The 20,073-nt window shown below is 43.2% G+C and overlaps 1 long non-coding RNA gene across 2 annotated transcripts; it reads right to left on the reverse strand.

Annotated features, from left to right (window-relative positions):
* Positions 1–9,463: 9,463 nt before the first annotated feature.
* LOC111749582 (uncharacterized) lies at positions 9,464–19,019 on the reverse strand. 2 transcript variants are annotated; one of them, XR_010323425.1, is made up of 5 exons: positions 18,813–19,019; positions 18,485–18,555; positions 16,902–16,996; positions 12,270–13,013; positions 9,464–11,481 (listed from the first exon to the last, which is right to left on the reverse strand). It is a non-coding gene; the product is annotated as an uncharacterized LOC111749582 (long non-coding RNA). The 2 variants fall into 2 exon arrangements; XR_010323426.1 differs by having other exon boundaries at positions 18,955–18,991.
* Positions 19,020–20,073: the final 1,054 nt, after the last annotated feature.

Below are 20,073 nucleotides of genomic sequence, written 5' to 3' on the forward strand. Positions count from 1 at the left end.
TCAGACCTGTTCGTTTTGGGTAAAGATCCAGTGTATGGAGAAGACAGACAAGTGAAGAGAGATACAGAAAAGTGGCCCAGGCTGGCACTGGGTGCTTCCGTGGAGCACAGAAAACCAAAGGATCGGCTATGTTTGGCAGGGGAGAGGTGGCCCAGAAAAGGCACTGACTGATGGAAGACACTCAGGCCAAGTTGTGGAAGAAGGGTGGGTGCCTGATAGGTGGAAGAGATTGTTGAGGCAAAGGGAGCAGCATGTTAGGAGAAAAATAAGTCACTTAAATTCACTGGAGTGGAGAGTTTCAGAGATTTACAAGAGTATGACAGGAAAAATAAGGGGTGGGAGGAGTGGGATGCACCTTTTATGCTGGAAATTACAAAGAACAGTTGGAGGGTTTTAAGAAAGGAAGTCATAAGATTATGTATGAGTTTGTATAGATTCACCTGGCGGCAGATGTAGAGAAGGGACTGTAGGAGGTGAGAATGAAGGCAGTGAAGCAATTTAGAAGCCTAGATGCAAGTGGTCAGTAGATGGAGAGATTTCCACTAGAGATGGAGGGTTGATTCAAGATCAAAGCCTCAGGTCTGGGCTTGTGTAGGTGGTGGTGGCCCACACTGTGGGCAGGCAGAGAGGAGGAGCAGTTTCAGAGGGAGGCTGAAGAGTTCAGTTGGGGCAGGCTGAATTTGAGGAAGAGGCCAAGGTAGGAGGTGCAAAGTGCTAGGAGGGGCCACTGGTAGCAGGGAGGTGGACTTGGGCAGAGAAGGGACACTGGGGAGGGAAGTGATCTATGGATGGTACCCCCACAGTACCCATCTTTCAGGATTGAGCAGAGAAAGATGCTGGTAAAGGAGCAGTGGCAGGGGTTAGAGGAAAGTATCCCTACTTCCACTCCTGTCCTCTAAAGCCCATCCTCCAGCCAGCAGCCAGGTGACCATTTAGAATCCCAGATCAGGTCCCAGCCTCACATTCTGCACTGGCTTCCCATTGTAGTTAGATTGAAATCCAATCTCTTGGCCCTTGGCTTAAGAAACTGCACAGCTGGCCTCTGTTCCCCCCAGCCAACCTGCCAAGATTTTCTCCTGTCACTCTATGCTTACTCCAGGGATCTAGCCATTCGATCATTCAGCAAACATTTATAGAGCATCCACTGTCGCAGTCGACTCGACAGCAGTGGGTTTGGTTTTTTGGTTTAACTGTGTGGACTGACACAGTGGCTGCAGCTATGGGCTCAAGCATGACAACGATTGTAAGGATGGCGCAGGACCAGGCAGTGTTTTGTTCTGTTGTACATGGAGTCGCTATGAGTCGGAACTGACTCGACAGCACCTAACAACAGCTGTGTGCCAGACCGTGCTCCAGATGTTGGGATACTAAAGTGAACAAAACAGACACTTTTGTACTTACGGAGGGAGACAGACAATAAACATAATGAGTTAAAGAGTAGTTGAATGCTTTGTAAAAAAGAAAAGGCAGAGCAGAGTCGGGGGAGGGTGGTTGCATGCAGGGATGGGGAGTTGCAGTGTTACACTGAGTAGTTGTTGGGGGCCACGTTAAGGAAATGGCATATGGGCAAAGACTGGAAGGAATTGAGGGATGGAGCAATAGAGATACCACAGGGAAGAGCCTTCCAGGGAGAGCGAGGAGCTAAAACAGAGGCACTGGCGGTAGGGCCTGCCTAGTGGGTTGGGGGAACACTGTGGTAGTCAGAGAGGCAATGAGGGGCCAGATCACAAAGGTGAGGGCTATGAGTGAAATGGGGAGCCCTGGCAGGGTTCTCAGAGCAGTGAGGGGCTCTGGCCCCATCCAAGGATCACGCTGGCCTCTATAGAGGATAGACTAAGGGGGCAAGGAAAGGAGCAGAGTGACTTATAAGGAGACCAATCCAGTAACCAAGGTGCTAAGCAGTGGTCAGATTGTGTTAATATTTTAAAAGTGGGCAGTGGGTTCAAGAATTTGGATCATGGAGTGCAGTCCAGCCATAATACCCAGAAGGAGACGGGCCACATTTTGTTCATCCAGTCATCTGTGGATGAGCATTTCAGTTGCTTCTAGTTTTGGAAATCAGTCAGAATCAACTCGACAGCACGTAACAGCAACAACAACACAAAGAATGGTACACTAATGTTTGTAAAAACAGTGCCGTCGAGTCAATTCTGACTCGTAGTGACACTACAGGACAGAGTAGAACTCCAAGGAATGACTGGTGGATTCAAACTGCCAACCTTTTGGTTAGCAGCTGAGCTCTTAATCACTGCGCCACCAGGGCCCCACCATTCTTTGTAGGGACATATATTGCCTTTTCTCTTGGGTAAATGCCTGAGTGGAATGGCCGGATCATATGGCAGGTATATGTCTAATATTTTAATAAACTGCTAGATTATTCTCCAAATTAGTTGTACCATTTTACATTCCCACCAGAAATGTATGAAAAGTTCCAGTTCCTCCACATCCTTGCCAGCACTTGGTATGGTCAGTCTTTTAAAGTTTTGTCATTGTAATTGCAATAGATGTGTATCAGTATGTCATTGTAGTTTAACTTACATTTTCCTAATCAGTCGGTCAGTTTGTTGTACTTCAGGGGCTTGTGTGTTGCTGTAATGTCCTCAGGGTCACCCATGAGGACAGGTTTTAGCTGAGATTCCAGACTAAGACAGACTAGGAAGAAGGACCCAGCAGTCTACTTCTGAAAAGCATCAGCCAGTGAAAACCTTATGAATAGCAGCAGAACACTGATATAGTGCAGCAAGCAGAACAATGTCTGATATAGTGCAGGAAGATGAGCCTTTCACGTTGGAAAGCACTCAAAATACAACTAAGAAAGAGCTGCTTCCTCAAAGTACAGTTGACTTTAATGACGTGGAAGGAGTCAAGCTTTCGGGACCTTCGTTTGCTGATGTGGCACAACTCAAAATGAGAAGAAACAGCTGCAAACATCCATTAATAATTAGAACATGGAAAGCAGGAAGTATGAATCTAGGAAAACTGGAAATAGTCAAAAATGAAATGGAATGTGTAAACATTGATATCCTAGGCATTAGTGAGCTGAAATGGACTGGTATTGGCCATTTTGAATCAGACAGTCATATAGTCTGCTATGCTGGGAATGAGAAAGAGGAATGGCATTGCATTCATCGCCAAAAAAGAACATTTCAACATCTATCCTGAAGTACAATGCTGTCAGTGATAGGATAATATGCATATGACTACAAGGAAGACCAGTTAATACGACTATTATTCAAATTTATGCACCAACCACTAAGGCCAAAGATGAAAAAACTGAAGATTTTTACTGACTTCTGCAGTCTGAAATTGACCAAACATGCAATCAGGATGCATAGATAACTAGTGGTGACTGGAATGCGAAAGTTGGAAACAAAGGATTGGTAGTTGGAAAATACAGCCTTGGTGACAGAAACAATGCTGGAGATCACATGATAGAATTTTACAAGACAAACAACTTCTTCATTGCAAATACCTTTTTTCACCAACATAAAAAGGTGGCTATGAAGTTGTCAAGGATTTCATTTTACTTCAATCCACAGTCAACACCCATGGAAGTAGTAATCAAGAAATCAAAAGACTCAAAGATTCGGCAAATCTGCTGCAAAAGACCTCTTGAAATCAAAGATGTCACCTTGCAAATTAAGGTCAGCCAGACCCAAGCCATGGTGTTTTCGATCACCTCCTATGCATGTGAAAGCTGGACAATGAATAAGGAAGACCAAAGAAGAATTGACGCCTTTGAAATGTGGTGTTGGAGAAGAATATTGAATATACTACGGACTGCCAAAAGAAGGAATAAATCTATCTTGGAGGAAGTACAGCCAGAATGCTCCTTAGAAGCAAGGATGGCGAGACTATGTCTCACATACTTTGGACATGTTATTGGAAGGGATCAGTCCCTGGAGAAGGACATCATGCTTGATAGAAGGTTGGTGAGACAGAGGAAGACCCTCAAAGAAGATAGATTGACACAGTGGCTGCAACAATGAGCTAAAGCATAACAATGACTGTGAGGATGGCGCAGGACCGGGCAGTGTTTTGTTCTGTTGTACACAGGGTCGCTATAGTTGGAGCTGACTTGACGGCCCTTAAGGACAACAACAATCACAAATGATGTTGGATATATTTTCATGTGCTCATCTGCCATTTGTATTATGTTCTTTGGTAAAGTGTCTTTTCAAGCATTTAGCCAATGTTTTTAAATTTAAGTTGTGTTCTTATTGTTGAGTCTTGAGGGTATATATGGATGTGTGTGTGTGTGTATGTGTGTGTATATATATATATTCTGGACATGAGTCCTTTATGAGACATATGCTTTGCAAATATTTTCTCCCAGTCTGTGGCTATCTTTTCATTCCCTTAGCAGTGTCTTTGGAAGAAAAGAAGTTTTTAATTTTGATGAGGTCCAATTTATAAATTTGTTCTTTTACATATTATGTTTTTGGTGTTGTATCTCAGATATCTTTGCTTAACCTAAGGCCACAATGATTTTCCTGTCTTTTTTTTTCTTTTGAAGTTGTATAGTTTTAGATTTTGCATTTAGATCTAAGATCTAGTTTTAGTTAATTTTTGTATATGGTATGAGGTAAAGGTTGTATCCTTTCACCATACTTACTCAATCTGTATACTGAGCAAATATCTTAGTCATCTAGTGCTGCTATAACAGAAATACCACAAGTGGATGGCTTTAACAAAGAGAAGTTTATTCTCTCACAGTCCAGTAGGTTAGGAGTCCAAATTCAGGGCACCAGCTCCGAAGGAAAGCTTTCTCTCTCTGTCAGCTCTGGAGGAAGGTCCTTGTCATCAGTCTCCCCTTGGTCTGGGAGCATCTCAGCACAGGAACCTCAGGTCCAAAGGACATCCTCTGCTACCGGCACCACTTTCTTGGTGGTTGCCCACGTCTCTCTGCTTGCTTCTTTCTTTTATATCTCAAAAGGGATTGGCTTAAGACATTATCTAATCTTGTAGATCTCAACAATGTAACTGCCACTAATCCACCTTATTACATCACAGTGATAGGATTTACAACACATAGGGAAATCACATCAGAAGATAAATGTTAAACATACAAGGGAATCATGACCTAGCCAAGTTGACAGATATTTTTGGGGGACACAATTCAATCCATGACAGCATGAAAAGCTGGACTATATGAAGAAGAAAGGGCATCAGGACTGGAGGAAGACTCATCAATAACCTGCGTTATGCAGATGCCACAACCTTGCTCGCTGAAAGCAAAGAGCACTTGAAGCATTTACTGATGAGGATTAAAGACTACAGCCATCAGTATGGATTGCGCGTTAACACATGAAGTTGGTAATCTGTTTCTCCCTCTCATTAAAAACTGTCTTTGGAATTTGGATCGGAATTGCATTCTATCTATAGATCTCATTGGGTAGAATGGACATTTTTTACAATGTTGAGTCTTCCTATCCACGAGCAAGGTATGTTTTTCTCCTCATGTAGGTCTTTTTTTGTATCTTATGGTAATGTCCTGTAGTTTTCTTTGCATAGGTCTTTTACATCTCTGGAAAGATTTATGCCTAAGTATTTCATCTTCTTGGGGGCTACTGTAAATGGTATTGATTTGATGATTTCCTCTTCGATGTTCTTTTTGTTGGTGTAGAGGAATCCAACTGATTTTTGTATGTTTATCTTGTATCCTGATCATCTGCTGAACTCTACTATTAGTTTCAGTAGTTTTCTTGAGGATTTTTCAGGATTTTCTGTGTATACGATCATGTCATCTGCAAATAGCAATTATCTAGCCTAATTGCTCTGGCTAGGACCTCCAGATACTGATTGGTTTAAAGTCAGGAAAGGTGTGCGTCAGGGTTGTATTCTTTCACCATACCTATTCAATCTGTATGCTGAGCAAATAATCCAAGAAGCTGGACTATGTGAACAAGAACGGGGCATCAGGATTGGAGGAAGACTCATTAACAACCTGCTTGACACAATCTTGCTTGCTGAAAGTGAAGTGGCCTTGAAGCACTTAGTAATGATGATCAAAGACCACAGCCTTCATTATGGATTGCACCTCAACATAAAGAAAACAAAAATGCTCACAACTGGACCAATGAGCAACATCATGATAAACAGAGAAAAGATTGAAGTTGTCAAGGATTTCATTTTACTTGGATCCACAATCAACAGCCACGGAAGCAGCAGTCAAGAAATCAAAAGATGCACTGCACTGGGTAAATCTGCTGCAAAGGACCTCTTTAAGGTGTTGAAGAGCAAAGATGTCACCTTGAAGACTAAGGTGCGCCTGACCCAAGCCACGGTATTTTCAATCACATCGTATGCATGTGAAAGCTGGACAATGAATAAGGAAGACCAAAGAATTGACGCCTTTGAATTGTGGTGTTGGCGAAGAATATTGAATACACCATGGACTGCCAAAAGAACAAACAAATCTGTCTTAGAAGTACAGCCAGAATGTTTCTTAGAGGCAAGGATGGCGAGACTGCGTCTTACATACTTTGGACATGTTGTCAGGAGGGATCAGTCCCTGGAGAAGGACATCATGCTTGGCAGAGTACAGGGTCAGCAGAGAAGATGAAGACCCTCAGTGAGGTGGATTGACACAGTGGCTGCAACAATGAGCTCAAGCATAACAACAATTGTAAGGATGGCTCAGGACCGGACAGTGTTTCGTTCTGTTGTGCGTAGGGTCGCTATGAGTCGGAACCGACTCGACGGCACCTAAGAACAACAACAACAGGACCTCCAGCACAACCCTGAATAAGAGTGGTGATAAAGGGCATCCTTGTCTGGTTTCCGTTCTCAAGGGGAAAGCTTTCATACTCTCTCCATTTAGGATGATGTTGGCTGTTGGCTTTGTATAAATGCCCTTTATCATGTTGAGGAATTTTCCTTCTATTCCTATTTTGCTGGGAGTTTTTATCATGAATGGGTGTTGAACTTTCTCAAATGCCTTTTCTGCATCAATTGATAAGATCATGTGGTTCTTGTCTTTTATTTATATGATGCATTACATTAATTGTTTTTCTAATTTTGAACCATCCCTGCATACCTGTTATGAATCCCACTTCGTCATGATAAAATTTTTTTTTTTTTTGATACGTTGTTGAATTCTACTGGCTAGCATTTTGTGAGGATTTTTGCATCTACGTTCATGAGGGATATAGGTCTATAAATTTCTTTTTTTGTGGTGTCTTTACCTGGTTTTGGTATCAGGGATATGGTGGCTTCATAGAATGAGTTTGGGAGTATGCCATCCTTTTCTATGTTCTGAAATACCTTTAGTAGTAGTGGTGTTAACTCATCTCTGAAAGTTTGGTAGAACTCTGCAGTGAAGCCACCCAGGCCAGGGCTTTTTTTTTGTTGTTGGAAGTTTTCTAATTACCTTTTCAATCTCTTCTTTTGTTATGGTTTAGTTGTTCTACCTCTGTTTGTGTTAGTTTAGGTAGGTAGTGTGTTTCTAGGAATTCATCCATTTCTTCTAGGTTTTCAAATTTGTTAGAGTATAATTTTCATAGTAACCTGATATGATTCTTTTAATTTTCAGTTGGGTCTGTTGGGATATCACCCATCTCATTTCTTATTCAGGTTATTTGCTTCCTCTTCTGTTTTTCTTTTGTCAGTTTGGCCAATGGTTTGTCAATTTTGTTAATTTTTTCAAAGAACCAGCTTTTGGTCTTGTTAACTCAATTGTTTTTCTGTACTCTATTTCATTTAATTCTGCTCTAATTTTTATTATTTGCTTTCTTCTGGTGCTGAGGGTTTCTTTTGTTGCTATTTGTTCAAGTTGTAAGGCTAATTCTTTGATTTTGGCCCTTTCTTCTTTTTGTTATGTGTGCATTTATTGATATAAATTGACCTCTGAGCACTGCTTTCACTATGTCCCAAAGGTTCTGATGGGAAGTGTTTTCATTCTCATTGGATTCTATGAATTTCTTTATTCCATCCTTAATGTCTTCTATAATCCAGTCTTTTTTGAGCAGGGTATTGTTCAGTTCCCAAATGTTTGATTTCTTTTCCCTGCTTTTTCTGTTATTGATTTTTACTTTTATGGCCTTATGTTCAGAGAAGATGCTTTGTAATATTTCGATGTTTTGGATTCTGCTAAGACTTGCTTTATGACCTAATATGTGGTCTATTCTAGAGAATGTTCCATGTGCACTGGAAAAGAAAGTATACTTGGCTGTTGCTGGGTGGAGTGTTCTGTATATGTCTATGAGGTCAGGTTGGTTGATTGTGGCATTTAGACCTTTCGTGTCTTTATTGAGCTTCTTTCTGGATGTTCTGTCCTTCACTGAAAGTGGTATGTTTAAGTCTCCTAGTATTGTGGAGCTATCTCACTTTTGAATGCTGTGAAGAGTTTCCACCTCAATATAAAGAAAACAAAATCCTCAAAACTGGTCCAATAAGTAACATCATGATAAATGGAGAAAAGATTGAAATTGTTAAGGATTTCATTTTACTTGAATCCACAGTCAACACCCACGGCAGCAGCAGTCAGGAAATCAAATGACACATTGCATTGGACAAATCTGCTGCAAAAGACCTCTTTAAAGTATTGAGAAGCAAAAATGTCATTTGGAGTACTAAGATGTGCCTGACCCAAACCCTAATGTTTTCAGTTGCCTCATATGCATGCAAAAGCTGGACAATGAATAAGGAAGACTGAAGAAGAATTGACACTTTTGAATTGTGGTGTTGGCAAAGAATATTGAATATACCATGGACTGCCAAAAGAACAAACAAATTTGTCTTGGAAGAAGTACAGCCAGAAAGCTCCTTAGAAGCAAGGATGGCGAGACTGTGTCTCACATGCTTTGGATACATTATCAGGAGAGATTAGTCCCTGGAGAAGGACATCATGCTTGGTAGAGGGTCAGTGAAAAAGAGAAAGCCCTTCAGTGAGATGGATTGACACAGTGCCTGCAACAATGGGCTCAAAGATAACAATTGTGAGGATGGCGCAGGACCGGGCAGTGTTTTGTTCTGTTGTACATAGGGTCACTATGGGTCTGAACTGACTCGACGGCACCTAATAACAAAGATCAGAGTTCATTTTTTTTGCATATGGGCATCCAGTGGTTTCAGCACTATTTGGTGAAAAGGCCATCCTTTCTGTACTGCACTGCCTTTTGTGCCTATCGAAAATGAGTTATCCAGTGAATTGTACATATAGAATTTTCTGAAATTGTGTATCCATTGCTGTGTATATTTTCACCAAAAAAATTAAGTAAAATTTTTTTAAAAGTCAGTTACCCATATACATATGAGTTTATTTCTAGACTTTATATTCTGTTCTATTGATGTATCTGTCTGTATTTATGCCAACACCACGCTGTTTTGATTACTGTTGTCGTTCATTGCCATTGAGACAGCTCTAACTCATGGTGACCTTATGTGTAACACAATGAAATGATGCCCGGTCCTGTGCTATCCTCATGATTGTTGGTGTCGTAGTTATCTACTGCTGCTATAATAGAAATACCACAAGTGGATGGCTTTAACAAAGAGAAAGTTATTCTCTCATAGCCTAGGAGGCTCGAAGTCCAAATTCAAGGTTCCGGCTCCAGAGAATGCTTTCTGTTTCTGTCAGCTCTGGGGAAAGGTCCTGGTCATCAATCTTCCCCTGGCTGAGGAGCTTCTCAGTGCAGGGACCCCACGTCCAAGGGACGCACTATTCTCCTAGCTCTTGTTTCTTGCTGGTATGAGGTTCCCCTGTCTCTCTGCTTGCTTCTGTCTTTTATATCAAAAGAGATTGGCTTAAGACACAATCGAATCTTGTAGATTGAGTCCTGTCTCACTAACATAACTGCCACTATTCTCAACCCATCAACATCATATAGGATTTACAACACATAGGAAAATCACATCAGATGACAAAATGGTGAACAATCACACAATACTAGGAATCATGGCCTAGCCAAATTGATACACATATTTTTGGGGGACACGATTCAATCCATGACAATTGGTGTGTTTGAGTCCCTTAGTGTGCTGTGTCAATCCATCTCATTGACAGTTTCCATAGTTCTCGCTGCCCCTCTACCAATGTTTGCAGAGATCCTGAGGTGGGAACAACTTCAAAGCGTTCAAGAAACTAGAACAGGGCCAGTGTAAGCAGACAGAAGTGAGCACCTTGAACAATGTTGTGAACGGAGCTTGGAGAGGCGGGGGGCGGGGGGAGGACAGACGCACAGGTCTTATGGGCCACAGTGAAAAGTTATTCTAGAACAGTGGTGAGTCTTCGAAGGGCCCTAAGATTCAGGAGAGAAACATGATCTTATTTGTGTTTTTAAAAGTTCACTGTGGCTCCTGTGGGTATAGAGGATTATAGAGGCAAAGGGTGGGCATGGAGAGACCAGTAAGAGACTACTGCGGTGGCCCTGGAGAAAAAATGTCAGCTTGGTTCTGGAGGGAGAAGGCAGTGGAGGTAAGGATAATTGAGCTGATGGAAGATGTGTTTGTAGTTAGAATTCCCAGGACATGTGGATAGACTGAATGTGAGTGGTGATCGTGTGCCACTGTATCCAGGTGGATATTTATGAAAGTCTTGTGAAGGGATTGAGGATCAGCATCTCCCTGGAATGGAAATTTTATTCAGGAAGTTGGGAAAACTGAGTAGTGGATCTGAGGAGCTCTTTAAAGGCAATTTTTTGTTTTGTTTTGAATTCACATCAGCTGAATCCTGGTCTTGAATATGTATTGACAGGGGCCTTTCTCACCCAGGTTTTCCAGTCTTTTTAACACAGAAATGTACAAACCTTTTAATATTATATGCTCTACGATTATTTCCCTTTCATTTCCAATGTTGCAAATTGTGTTGTTTTTCTTGATCACACTGGTTTGCAATCTATCCAGTTTTTCTGTCACCTTTTACAGTATTTCTTGCTTTTCAATGTATTACATACTTCCTCCTACTTTTAAGGAGCCCTGGTGGTGCAGTAGTTAAATGCTCGGCTGCTAACTGAAGGGTCTACTGTTTGAATCCACTAGAGCCACTCCATGGGAGAAAGATGTGGCAGTCTACTCCTATAAAGATTAAAGCCTTGGAAACCCTATGGGGCAGTTCTACTCTGTCCTATAGGGTTGCTATGAGTTGGAATCGACTCAACAGCAATGGGTTTCCTTCTATTTTATTAGGAATAACTTATAACTTCTTGCGTTGACTGCTAAATTTATTTCTATTTGTTATTGTTTCTTTGCTACTTCAAGGCACACCAACACACTTCCCCCTGACAGTTCAGACATTCGATCAACTTCTTTTTGTTTTTTATTTATTATAAAATTAAGCAATTTTAAAAGAAATATTAAAAAAGAAAGTCACAATATATCTAAGATGCTTACCTGTGTTCATTTCTGTGCTTCCTTGAAGCCCTTGTCCAAATGCACATGTACGGTAACACAGATGCAACAGTTTCTGTACATTTCACTGCACATTATATGCATTTTCCATGTTTTTACACATTGTTCCTAATTAGGGTTTATAGTGACTTCCTGAAACAAATTAGAAGAGGCTTAATTTTCCAGTAATGGTGCCAACAACTAAGTAAATAATGGCACTCCAGCTTTTTCGAATAGTACATTCAGTTGTTTAATCAAATGTCATTGGCCTGTTATAACTTCTTAGCACCAGCCCTTCTCACACTGCTTGACTGACTAGTATTACCAAAGGAAGTTGATCATCACACACTGAAAACTTTCCTAGGAATCAAATGCCACCCAGACTCAGCCCTTCTCAGGGAATAGGTCAAATGAAAATGAAATGTGTAGGTTTCTTGCTTTGGTATGAGTTCTCTGATGCCCAATAAAGTTAGAACCTTGATTGAAAGCTTCCCACTCTGATGACATTTATATGGTTTTTCTCCAGTGTGAGTTCTTTTATTCTGAGTGAAGGATAAGTGAAAACTAAAAGTTTTCCTATATTCATTACATTTATAGGGTTTCTCACCAGTATGGATTCTCCTGTGAACTGCAAGGTGAGAGCTGTGGCTGAAGGCTTTTCCACATTGGTTGCATCTGTAAGGTTTCTCTCCAGTGTGTGCCCTTTCATGTTGCATATACCATGAGCGATCACTAAAGGCTTTCCCACATTCATTAGTTGTAGGGTTTTTCACCAGTATGTGTTCTCTTACGCATGTTAAGGTTAGACCTTCCACTGAAGGATTTTCCACATGATCACCATTTATAGGGTTTCTCTCCAGTATGAGTTCTCTGATGTACATTAACATGAGAATTTAGACTGAAGGATTTCCCACATTTATTACATTCATAAGGTTTCTCACCTGTGTGAGTTCTCTGGTGCAAAATGAGGTGATGGCTCTACCAGAAAGATTTCCCACATTCATTACATTCATAGGCTTTCTTTCTACTGTGATTTCTCAGATGGTGAGAAAGAGGTGAAACCTTCTTAAAGGCTTTGCCACATTCATTACATTCATAGGCTTTCTCTCCAATATGAGTCTCATGACCTGAGAGACCTGTGAGCTATGGTGAAAAAAATTCTCACTTACTTTACATTCACAGAATTTCTCTCTTATATTAACTGACTCATGTGTAGAAATGTGTACACTCTGGTTGGTATATTCACCCTGATTATACAGTATTTCCAAGGCCTTTCCACATACGTTGCCTTTAAAAGGTTTCTTTCCTACCTTGATTTCCTGATGGTTTTTTAAAACAAAGTTATGCTGCAAGCTTTGAATCCCTGAGTCAAGTTCCTGAAATGTTCTTCTCTAGGAAATCTCTGTGAAGGAATAAAGTCTGAGCTAAGCTGCATTTTCCCACTTCAGGGTATTCATAGTCCCTGTCCTGGGTAACTGCTTGCCCTTGTTCATATTTCACTGGCCCTATACAGCCCTCATGTGTCCTCTGCTTCTCTGACTTAGACTCAGATGCCCAGTTATTTCCTATGGTAGAATGCCAAGAATCTCCCCTTGTGGGTCTTGTGTTCATGCCGCTGGGTAATTCCTCATTAGAAATGGGGTCTGTTGACAGTGAATCTTGGCTTTTAGTTCTGTTCTTCCACCCTGGAAGGAAATGAAGATAGGTTTGGGTGCTTGCAAAAAGAAACTCATAGAGCGAGAATGATGAGATATAAGCAATAGGTGCATATTTTTAAATATCAACTAAGGGAAAAAATGCAGATGTAAAGAGAGAACAGAAGCCAAAAATGGCACACAGAATGCAAGGAGCCCACAAGAAGACTGATCAACAGTGTGATCAGCTGAACAGGCAGACAGGCACAATCATGGGAAAGAGCATGTGGTAGGTGGACACTCCCAAAATTAAATAGTTAGGACAGCCACCCTTCTTTCATGCTTAGATGTCTCAGACAGAATTGTCTCCCTGATTAACATGTATACTTCCTAAAGCTGACACCAAATTCATCTTCCCAACATATCAGTTTCATGATGCCAAGAGGTTTGGTTGTGGCCCCCTAGACCCTCACAGTCAGAGTCAAACCACCACAGCTACCCCCTGTCATTTTTTCTTCTGGATTTATTTAGTCCCTGCTGTACATGGCCATTACTACCATGAATATACTGTCCCTCCTCTGTTTAAGGACCTTCCTTTGATCCCCAGGTTTCAGGGGTCAGCCAGACTGACCCTTCCCGTTCTCATCACTGAGGTCTCAACTCTCAGGTTACCTCCTCTGAGAGACCCTCCTTGACCTTCCAGCCACATCAAATTCCTCCTCACATCCCATCTCACTGTCTGTAGCACATGTTACTATTTAACACCATTTTGTTCATTTTTTTCCTTCTTTATTGTCCTCCCCTCCCACAACACACACACACACACACACACACTGGCTATGAAATCCACGGGGATGAGGCATCAGTCCTGTTCATACTGCATCCCCCAGTGCTGAGCACAGTGCCTGGTGTACTGTGAGATCTCAGGACATATCAGTAGGGTAGGCAAATGGGGTATTTGATTTTGCTTCCCAGCAGCTTGACTCCATTGGGTGGGAGGGCCATGATTCTGCCCCCTCCTGGGCCTACTGCTGTGGGGTTGACTACGAGAAAGAGCTCACAGGGAGAAGGACTTCACATCAGATGGTCAAGGACCTGTCCCTTTCTGTTGGACTTGGGGTGGGGGTCATTAAGGAATCAGATTAATAAATTCAGAAAAACAGCAAATCAGCCTGACTTTGTGGGCAGAGGAGCAGAACTGTGAGGGGAGGTAGAAAGAGTTGGGGGTTCCCCAGGAGCACAGTCTTTGAGCCGTGTGGGACAGGGTCTATCCCAGCCTGCCCTGCAGAATCTGCACTGGTTATCCTGGCAACAGCTTTGCTTTGTGACATCACATACAGTAAGCAGCATACAGAGGGGAGTACCTATGTTCAAGGTGGATCCTCAGGGTCAGGAGTGTGGGTACTGGGGAGGAGTATAGATGGGCTCTTTGCCTAAGACAGGAATAAGGGTTCAAAGGGGTAGGGGAAGAATTAGAGTACTGTATAAAAGGCTAACTATGAACCTGTCTGCTGGGAACCTGAACAAAGATATCACGTCAGAAATCACTAAGTTTGGCCATGTTCTCCAACCTTGGCTTATCCCAAGAATTATCCAGAGATTTCTTTAAAATACAGATCCTTGGGCCTTAGCCCAAACCAAATCAAACCAAACCCACTGCCAGCAAGTCAATTCCAACTCATAATGACCCTACAGGACAGAACAGAACTGCCCCATAGGGTTTCCAAGGCTGTAACTCTTTACAGAAGCAGACTGTCACATCTTCCTCCCATGGAGCAGTTGGTGAGTTCAAACCACTGCGCCGCCAGGGCTCCTTTGGACCCCAGCCCAGATCACCTAGAATGGGTGGGCCCAGAAACCTGGATTGTCAATAAGCAACCCTGGGATTCTTATGATCTTGGAGCAGATGTCTGGTTTTCGCTGTGGTTTCACTACTCGGGTCTGACATGGTTTACACAACATGGGGAAAGAAGCCGGCTGGCCTGGGGACCATTAAAAGTTCACCTTGGGCAGGGACCAAGTAAGTCTGCCAGGGATCAGAACTACTTCTCTAATGGTGCTATCATCATCACAACTACAAGTCCTTAAGACTCCCCAGGGGCCAGTGCTGATGTTTTCAATTCTCAATGCCTTCTAAATATACGGCAAAAAATCTCAGGCTCTGTGTCTTTAACACCTCTGTCACTTGCCAATTTCTCTTCTGAACAGAGATCTCAGCCTCAGACTCAGGACCTCTGACTGGCCTGCATGTCTAGCATGTTTCTTACTGAATTTATTGTTAAGGTGTCCTCTTATTTCTGACAAGCCTTGTCACAAGTGAGCCTGGTTTTTCCATTTGGGAGAGAGGCATAAAAGTATTTCTTCAAAAAAACGTATTAAAAAAACAGAATGATTAAAAGAATATTAAGAGTACGACAGATGGTGAAGGTCGACGTGGAAGACCCGCAGGCTGGGAAACGTTGGTCCAGACATCTGTTTATCCATGATAATTCACTTGTTCCCAAGCAGTATGGATAATCATGGCCAAAACTGCCCTTCTGCTCCTGCTGGGGTGCAAAGTCCTTCCTATAAGATTGGGCAATTCTGGTCTCATCTGAAGGCCCCCAAGGAGGTTGGTCTCACCCTGCACAGGTAGACAAGGTGTGCTCAAATGCACAGAGCATCACTGAGAGAATCTGCGCCTCAGTACTCCCATTGTAACCAGGAGCGATAATAGCACCTGACCACAGAGTGCTGGTGAAGATAAGACAGACTTCAAGGGCTGGCAAACTCCAAGACATGAGCCACACCTGCAAGCACCGGAAACTCTTCCTCCCTCCCAGAGGTGCAACTAGTGGCTGTCCCCTGAGAATAAGAGATTTCTCTTTACACAACAAAACTTCAATCCTTTTCCTCCCTGTGGAACATAAGAGGATGCTCTGGGGTGAACCAAAGTCGAGAATGATCTCAAACTCTGGTCGTAAGAGGTTCCTCAGATCCACTACTCAATTTTCCCAACTTTCCGAATAAAATTTCCATTCCAGGGAGAAGGGCCCAGAAATCTACAGAGTTTCTCCTTGAGTTCTTAGCTGATCCTAAACTGTAAATGCACAAGGAAAGGCTCAGTAAGACCTGGCAAGGAACAGGTGTGAGGGGGCTGAGCAGAGATTTCAAAAGTTGCTCAGTGCTGGGTGGTAGTGAAGTCTCTGAGCTAGCCAGGGCAGAGACTCCAGTGAACAACCTGGGCATTTAGCTGAGACCTCTAGAAAGCTACACTTTAGGAGGAAGGACCATGCCCTAAGAGTAAGGGCTAGATCTAAGAACTGAAGGCAAAACCAAATAAACATAACTTAGTAACTTGAAAACAAAGTATCAGAATTGGGGTGATTTGTAGTAAACTGCCTGCCAGAACAAAACTTAACACTCTTTGGGAGAAGATAACAGCCCATAATCTCTACAATGTATCATTTGCAAGTCCACCAAATAACCTAGAATTCTTACCTAAACTGTCCTTCCAAAATGAAACCAAAGGTCCCTGGGTGCACAAACAGTTTGCATTCAACTACTAACATAAACGTTAGTGGTTCAAACCCAAACAGCAGCACTGCAGAAGAAAGAGGCCTGGCGATCTGCTTCTGGAAAGATTACAGCCAAGAAAACCCCATGGAGCAGTTCTACTCTGAAACACATGGGGTGTCCTAAGCCACAAATCAACAATAAAAACAAAATCAACAACCAAAATGAAGATGAAATAAGACATTATTAGGCAAACAAACTCTGGCAATTCCGTCACCAACATGCCTACTCTAAAAGAAACAATAAAGGGAGTTCTGCAGGCAAAAGGAAAATGATCCTGTATGGATTTATGGACATGCCAGAGGGAATGATGAGCACAGGAGAGGATAAATATGAAGGAACATACAAATGATTACTGACTGTAAGACCTTGCTACTATCTCACCTGGGCAGAGGTCTTGAGGAGTCCTGTGTCCAACATCCATGGCTCTGCTCCAAGTTCCAGTTGGGCAACAACATATGTCTTGAGAATCCAAGGGCCTGCCCAAGGAGACCTAGGCTGTAAGGGTTTGGGTGGGGAGAAACCTATCCAAGGGTCAGTGATACCCACCCGAGGTCTTCATGGACCTGAAAGAATGACTAGGTGAGGCTTCAGAACCCCATTTTTCAGTCCTCAATTAAAACCACCTGCTGAGGCAGACATACTCTGGCCCTAAGCTGCAGCAAGGTACACTCGCTCTGCTGAGACCACAGAAACATGAAAGTTGGCATGGGGAACAGCGTCACCCACAGAAACCAGGTGCCTGCAGGTCTCCAGCATTACATTGTGGTACAAGGTCCTCTGGGTGGGGCCCAAAAGCTTCCACTCCTCCTGGCTGAAGTCTACTGACACGTCCTTGAAAATTACCTGCCCCTGAAATGTCACCCATGTGTCTGGAGAGCTCCCAGGGGATGGGGTGAGGGGGCTTCAGAATGTGGAATAGGGCACATGTCTACAGGGGCTGCCCTAAGAGAGTTCTAAATTATGAGGAATATAGGTTTACTAAGGGCCCCTGGGGTCTGTACCTACCATGTCATACGGGAGCCTCCATAACCACTGAATTGTTTAACTGTTGCCATTGAGTCAATTCCGACTCATAGTGACCTTATAGGACAGAATAAAACTGCCCCATAGGGTTTACAAGGCTGTAATCTTTACGGAAGCAGACTGCCACATCTTTCCCCCATGGAGCAGCTGGTGGGTTCAAATCACGACCTTTCATTTACAAGCCATGCACTTAACCACTGTGCTACCAGGGCTCCTTCTGAAATGTTTACCCTCTAATAGTCTGACCCATTTCTTGATAAACTAATGATTCTTCTACAGGCCTAAAATGTACACTTTCCTTTAGGACATTATTCCTTTCTGTCCTAAAAACCCTCAGATATAAAACCATGATAATTCCTGTTGACAACTGCTGAAGGTTTCCTCCACCTGGACACTGTAATGAGTAAGCAATTTACCTAATGGAAAGTGACCTAATTCTCACAACAGCCTTAGAAGAAGGGTCCTACTTATTATGCCCCTTTATTTTTATTTTTTTTCTTCAAATTAGCTTGAGATCAGCAAAATTTTGGTTTTGGAGTCATGGAAATGCTGGCTTCATAAAAACGAATTGAGGTATGTTCTCTATTTCAGACAAATTATTCCAGATGATAGAAAGACCAAACTGTTTGTTCCTTAAATGTGTGATATCTGAAGCCATCTGGGGCTGGATTTTTCTTGCTGGGAAGTTTTGTGACGAAATCTTCCATGGTTATAGGACTTTGTTGATACGTTTAAGGACTACAGGACTATTTAGGTTTTCTACCTCTTCTGTTTCCCTCCTTGTCCAGAATGAAGGGTTGAGTGGAAGTTAAGAGAAAGGACAGGGATGTTGGACCAGGGGAGTACAAGTTGGGAGAGTTACTCCAGGCGTTGGGGGAAGTGATGTGAGCCCATCATACCCATGAATGATCTAATAGGAGGGAGGAGAAGCAGCCACTCACCAGGGACCAGGCTACCAGGAACCCCGCAGCCATCACTTCTTCTGACTCGGAAGTTTTTGCTTAAGTCAGAGCTAGGAGAGGCAGAGGAGAAAAGCGTGAGAAACCAGGCCCAGGCCGCAGCCGCCCACCGTAACACACACACAGGTACCATGGCAGAGCCTGGCCGGGGTCCACTAGTGTCCCAGCCGTACAACCTCCAGAACCCCATAGTTCCTTAACTCTCATCTTCCCGTGGGTGCGGCCGCACTGGTCCAGACCCTTCCCCGCCTAGGCGCCTCTTCTCCGCCAGCTCCCCTGGCAGGAATTCTCCCGGGAGAACTTGCCAGACCTGTCCGATTTGGACGCGCCAGGCACTCCTCCCGGCTCCGCTGCAGGAAGGGTTCAGGACAGACTGACCGAGTCCACTCCTCGAGAGACCCGCAGCGAAAGCCGGGACAGGTGGGGCTCGTGCAAAATCAACTGAGTCCTACCTCAGCTGGCGGAGCCCGCAAAGGGCACTGATTAGCCTCATCAGATCTGTGGAAGGAGAAGCAGAACTACCACTCCCAGAAGTCCCAGCGGCGCGGCCTCCCGACTAATGTGAGCGCGCTATCGGTCGCTCCGACGCGTCAGAACGCAGCGGCAGCAGGAATTCTGGGAGTTGTAGTCCTCGGCCCAAACACTAGCCCGGTTCAAGCGTCTGAGTGCTCAGAAGTTCCGTACTACGCAAGGCTGGGCCCTGCGGGTGACCAACCAATGGGACTGCACGACTGAGCCCTTGACGAGTTGTAGTCCAAACTCCCGAGCCAGGCCTAGTCCTCAGTGGGAGGGGTTTATCGTACTATAATTCCTTGGAAAAGGGGCAAGACCCTCAACAGAGGCATTCATACAGTGGCTGCAGCGATGGGCTCAAGCGCAGCAACGATTGTGATGGCGAAAGACCAGGCAGTGCTTCATTCTGTTGTACACAGGGTGGCTATGAAGTGAAACCTATTGACAGCACCTAAGAACAACAACAACCTAGACAAATTGTCAGTTTGTTGTACTGTGGTGGCTTCCGTGTTGCTGTGACACTAGAACCTATGCCACTGGTATTTCAATTACCAGTTGTGCCACCCATAGTGTACAGGTTTCAGCGATTAACATTGTGAAGAATGGGAATTCCAGAACACTTAATTGTGTTTGTGGGGAACCTGTACATCAATTAAGAGGTAGTTGTTGAAACAGAACAAAGGGATACTGTGTGGTTTAAAATCGGAAAAGGTGCATTTCAGGGTTGTATCCTTTCACCATACTAATTCAATCTGTAGGCTGGGCAAAAAATCCAAGAAAAACGATAATTAAGATTGGAGGAAGACAGTAACAACGTGCAACATGCAGATGATACAACCTTGCTTGCCAAAAATGAAGAGGGCATGAAGCATTTACTGATGAAAAGCAAAGACTGCAGCCTTCAGTATGGATTACACTTCAACATAAGGAAAATGAAAATCCTTACCAGTGGACCAATAAACAACATCATGATATATGGTGAAGAAATTGAAGTTGTCAAGGATTTTATTCTTCTCGGATTAACAGTATTGCTCATGGAAGCAGCAGTCAAGAAATCC

This window comes from Loxodonta africana, chromosome 11, assembly GCF_030014295.1.
Source record: "Loxodonta africana isolate mLoxAfr1 chromosome 11, mLoxAfr1.hap2, whole genome shotgun sequence".
Lineage (NCBI taxonomy): Eukaryota > Metazoa > Chordata > Mammalia > Proboscidea > Elephantidae > Loxodonta > Loxodonta africana.